Genomic DNA, 5,638 nt, shown 5'->3' with positions numbered 1-5,638 from the left:
TTAGGGTGTACACTTAATTTCTCGGGTTCTCACATCCTACCAAGTTAAACGGTGGAAGGAAGAATTTAGGAGGACTTGGTTTTTAATCTTGGGCGGTGAATAACACCTGTGATGATGACAGCTACCCATCTGTTAGCCAAATGAAGTGATGACTAAGGGAGAAAGGAGACAGCGGTGATATTGTTTGGGCGGTGGCCGAATGAAGAAACACATTTCATTTCTTTTCTTACCAACCACGCACTAGGATCAAAGCTGAGGGGGAGATTTGGACACCCATTCAGCTCAAACATAATCGAGTGAGAGGAAAAGAAAATATTTCTGGTTCCTCTTTGTTCAGCTTGCAACCGAGAGAAGAGTGAGAGTATTAGCTTTATTTCCCCAGCTTACAACTTCAAAACCGTGAGCCAAAGTGAGTGAGAGGAGAGAAATTTGGCTAGCTTCATCACCAGCTAACCATAATCAAGAAAGAGCAACGCCAGGAGAACGGGAGAAGCTGGTGCAAACTTGAGGGAACAAAGCTGGAAAACAATCTGGTCCGTCTGCAATTCTTAATTCTTAAAGGCAAGAGGTAAATTTTCTATGATCAATACTTACTGAGTATAAAAGAGCGTCTATTCAACCTGCAAGTTAAGTCGTAGCAGAGGAAAGCGAGCTTGGACAGGAGAAAATTCTGGTTAGGGATTAAAACGATTATCTGACTGAAGTTGTAAGAACCTGCAATAACCTCTTGCTTATTCAGTATGAATGGATAAATATACAAGCTGCATGTTGAATTTAGCAAAGAAAATGAGTCCCTAGCTAAGGTAAAATTCAGACTTCTAGCCGTGAGATAGGCATTGGTTATGTAGCCTGTTTTCAGAAGAGAAATGGAAAGATTGCTGCTGAATCTCATAAATGATGAATCTGATATGCTGTGCTAAACTGTAACATGATGCATGGCATCATGGTTGCTTCATGCATGAGAAAGTGAGCATGAAATAGTAAGGATTGAGCTTGGAAGAAATCTGATGCAGGCTGCATCAGTTTAGCGGTCTTGCGCAGACCTGAGTTTTCATTCAATTTTCTTCTAAATTCTGGCCATGATCTGCCATGTTTTGCTTAGGATAATGTGTGGTGGAATCAATATACTCTGTACGTTTGATTAGCATATGAAGCTGAGGAGGAACTAAGAGGACAAAAAAATATTGCTACTATCTTACTACCGAAACCTGTTGGCTTCGACTGAGCAGAACAGTTAGAAAATTCTAGATATCCCCTGCAACCCTTAGCTCTTAAACCTGTGTTGTAAGCTGTAACATATCATAAAGTCCATAAACTTCAACAAGAAAGACAGAAACAAGTAGAAACTCAACTAAACATTAAGGGAGGAATGAGTGCAAGTGAAAGCAGAATGTTGGCCGAGGGAGTGAAGCAGAATGTGCTTCTGTCCGGCCATTTTTGACCCTGAAAATGTGAGAACTGGGCATCGATGTCTTCATAAGAAATGTAGGTCTATATCTTAGCTTCGAAACGCTATAAAGTTTGCCTCCATCCGAAAAGCGTAGCTCTAGTTATGATTGAAATACCAGAGGATGGCAAAGCTGCCTTCCTCGTTACCTTTCCTTTTGTGTCGCATGCATGCAGCTTTGATAATGGCTGTGAGGAAAATATAAGAGATTCAATATTTATTCAATATTTCATTTCGACTTATTGACTTTATCATTTTAAACCAAGAAATATGCATATTCCAAGTTTATAGTCTTATAAAATGTTTAACCTAAGATTAAACCATTTTCTATCCAATATTCTAAGATTAAGGCAAATTGACTTTTCATTCTTTTCTTTTTGGATTAAACTAGATTCCAAGTTGCCAATAGTTTAAATCTCGTTTAAATTTTACTAATTTTTCAGTTTTAAGTTCTTTAAAATACTCATAAAATAGTTTCAAGATACTATAAGATGCCCCATATAAATTCACAACCATTTAACATAAATTTTCAAAAGTTTCGTGAGAGCTTCATCTCTTCACACATTCGGTCAGCCAAAGCAAGAATTTTAGATCAAATGTTTCTAAATCTTCAACAAATTCCATCTTTCACTTACTCAAATATTAGTCACTTAGTATACATTCTGTTCAACATGAACTAAGGTGAATAACTCATAATTTCAGCATGTTATTCGGCCAAAATCACATACAAAAGCTGTTATCAGCTGTAGCATTCCCCAACTAAATTTTCTAGCAGTGTAACGGTCCAACATTTTTTGTTTTCTCAAGTCTTTCCTTTCACTTTCATGCCCCAACTAGACAGACAAATCACAAATTTCCAGTAATGTTATTTCAAGCTTTTAACCAAAAACTCTATTCTTTCACTTGCTTAAATCTCTATATACTTAAGTTACATTCATTCCAGCATATACCAAAGCAATTAGCATCTAGTTTCAACGGATTATTCAACCCAAAAGCCACAACTAATTCTGTCATTAGCTAAGTAAACCTTCAGCCATAAGACAGTTAAAGATTCGGTTCTTTCTTCAGTTTTAACTTCAACTCAACATGCAAATATATAATGAACAAGCTTACAAGGTAATCTTGAACAACAAGAGTATAAAAATTGCAGCTAAACTTCGAAGGAAAAACTGATCAGATGCTCAACTCCTTCTCTCGGCCATGCTGGAAAGATTTTGACAGCCACTCAGCTCTTAAACACAGATTTCTTCAGTTTTCTTTCGTTAAGTTCAACATGCAAGGATTGGTTATCAAACTACAGGGTACTTTCAGCAGGGATCTAAAGTTTACAGCCAAGGGAAATTGAAAAGCAACGCTGGTTCAGATGCTGATTTCCTCCCCTCGGCCATGTTCCAAAATTCTGGTAGCCGTCACGTTGACACAATTTTCTCCAATAATCTCTTCAATTTATGTTCAAATCTTTCATGCATGTTCAAACCAAGCCATTATATGATATTGTTTTCACAAATATTTTTAAAGGCTATTAAATTGAGGGACTGGTATAGTGGAATAAAACTTAATTTCCAAATAACTTAGAGTCTAATTAATTAAAAGAGAACCAAGGGAATACTTCTAAACCTTAATTTTGGAATCTTGAGTGGAAAATGATTTAAGTCCTAAAATAAATATCTTATGAATTATTAACTTGGGAAAACAGGTATAATTCTTGATTAAAACAATAAAGTCAATAAGTTTCAAAATAAAATGATATGTGAACATTGAATATGTTATATTTTGTACTTTAAAGTCAAACTTGATTTTAATAGTCCAAGTGATAAAGTAAGAACAATAAGTGAACATCTACAAACTATGTAGTTGATTTGGAATTATTAACTTGTCCAGGATGTAGCTGTGAGCCAAGAAACAAACCCGAGGCTCAAGAGTAATTTACTTGGATAATTGGTAAGTGTTTTCCGAATTTATGTGTTAAACTGTTTATGTGTACCTAAGTGCAATTATATGGCAAATGTGCTTATTATGAAATATTGCTAAGTGATTCATTGGAAGTGTATCTCAATTATCCCTCGCCTTCTAAGTCGAGGGTGTACTTTATCGCACTTGGCTTAGTTGAGCTTGAAGATTGATAATTGATCAAGTGATATTGTAAGTGTGCATGACTGTAAGTCGTGTGTGTACTTTATCACGCCGGCTGAACTCGGCCCCAAAACCCTCTGTTCAACGGATTATTCGAGCCAGCAAAGGGCTTGGTCGGGTAGGACGGTAGTTTTGGGTAAGTGTTTTGGTATGCTCGAGTATTACCACGGAGTAGCAGATTATTGATATTGATATGGCCATCCAAGTGAGGGAAGTGTTTATTGTTTTGGAGGTTATAAGGAGGAGTTTGGCGGAGTGTGTAGTGCATTGAAGTGGCTCTAATGTGAGCACCGTATCCTTTTAAAAGTGATTGTTCAGTGAAATGTTTCCTCAATTGCTAATGAAAGTGATTGTACAGTGAAATGTGCACTACTTGTTTATTTGTATTGATTCATGTGATTCTTAAATGTTACTTGCATGGAAATCTCACAGGCGTAAGCTCACCCTTTTAGCTTTGTTTTCCTTACAGGAGTTGGAGATTGAAAGTGATTGGATGGAATTGGAAAGTTGTTTTGGGAAATCCCATCACTATGTGTATATATTGGAGTCACGTTTTCTTTCGTATTTTAAGATGGTTGAATCTTTTGTTTTGAGTTGATGTAATATTAAGAATGGATGTTTAGAACGTGTATTTTGTTTCTTTTAGTGGACAAATCTATGTTTCAAGCTGATTGGAGTGGTACTTAAGAGTGAATGTTCAGTTGTCCAATGGTAATGTTATCTCTGAAGTTAATGGGAGTGAGTGAGTCCTGGCGAGAGCTAGGCAGGCGATCCGCTAACTTCTAGGGTATGCCCTAGAAGAAGGTGGGGTCGTCACACTTCATATAAAATCATTAGTCCAAATATCATTTTAATTCGTTATCATCAAAATCAAGGATTGATCAATCTAAGAGTTTAATCTCCCCCTTTTTGATGATGACAAACAAAATAATGATTTCTTTGATGAAATAAACTTAAATAAACTTCCCCTAAGTGGAAGTCCATTATTCAAAGAAATATCATCCAATCTTCTCCCTCTTTTGACATCATCAAAAACAAATAAATATGAAGGGACATTGTATATTTAATCTTCAGAGTCATATCAATTTTTATCATCATTCTTATCAAATATCTCTATTTTATAGTAATAATGTAACTTGATAAGCACAAGGAGGTGAATCACATTCAACGAGTTATTTCCATTCAAAAGCATATTAATAAGTACATATAAAGGAATCACGTAAAAGGATTATTTTCAAAGTAATTTTTACTCATCCTTATTATAGTACCTCCTATTTCGAAGAACGTGAGAATAGGCACCAAGGGGTACATAAAAGCATAATCAAAACAAGAGTTGATCAGCTATTAAACACATATGACACAACTACCTCATTTATTGTGAGGTTAAGAACATCCATCTTTCTAATCATGAAGGTTATTAGATGGATATCGGATTCATTTTCTTATGTGATGTCAATATAAATAGATATAGCATTTAAGTATAAAGATGACAAATAGCATCACAATCATTTCACTTGCACAAAATAATATGCTAGGTATAACTAAGTTGAGATAGAATGCTCTCACATTTAGATTAAAAGATGTATTATACCTAGTGGTTAAACTATGTCAAACTTAAATAACTGACATAGTCTGCATACAAAACTCATAACAAGTTAATCATGAAGGATTTTAAACCATGAAGTACTTTTGACAAATAAAAACTTCCTTTTTCTTTTGCAAGTCATGAGTTAATTAAAAAAAATATTAGGGGTTATCAAGATCAAACAATTATATGTTCAAATTCATCATTTTGAAAAACATATTCACACATAGGGCATATATGAATAGAACTTCAAAACAATTAGATATTTCAAATCCATGTGTTCTATTTTTATAAGAGTACAAACTTGGCTGTGAAAAACCTTGAAGAATTTGCTGGAAATCTGCTTGACTGGCTAAGTGAGGGAGAGGGAGAATTTTCCAGATTTTTCCACGATTTTTGAGCTGTAAAATTTTAGACTGCTGTTCAATATACCTCATAACATGTTAATCTTCACATGCATGTTGAATTGGACT

General features: G+C 35.0%; 1 long non-coding RNA gene across 2 annotated transcripts; it reads left to right on the top strand.

Annotated features, from left to right (window-relative positions):
* Positions 1 to 266: 266 nt before the first annotated feature.
* LOC140038250 (uncharacterized) lies at positions 267 to 4,274 on the top strand. 2 transcript variants are annotated; one of them, XR_011842062.1, is made up of 4 exons: positions 267 to 568; positions 2,762 to 2,849; positions 3,329 to 3,388; positions 4,050 to 4,274. It is a non-coding gene; the product is annotated as an uncharacterized lncRNA (long non-coding RNA). The 2 variants fall into 2 exon arrangements; XR_011842061.1 differs by having other exon boundaries at positions 2,598 to 2,849.
* Positions 4,275 to 5,638: the final 1,364 nt, after the last annotated feature.

This window comes from Coffea arabica, chromosome 3e, assembly GCF_036785885.1.
Source record: "Coffea arabica cultivar ET-39 chromosome 3e, Coffea Arabica ET-39 HiFi, whole genome shotgun sequence".
NCBI lineage: Eukaryota > Viridiplantae > Streptophyta > Magnoliopsida > Gentianales > Rubiaceae > Coffea > Coffea arabica.
This window is presented reverse-complemented; position numbering and strand designations above follow the sequence as displayed.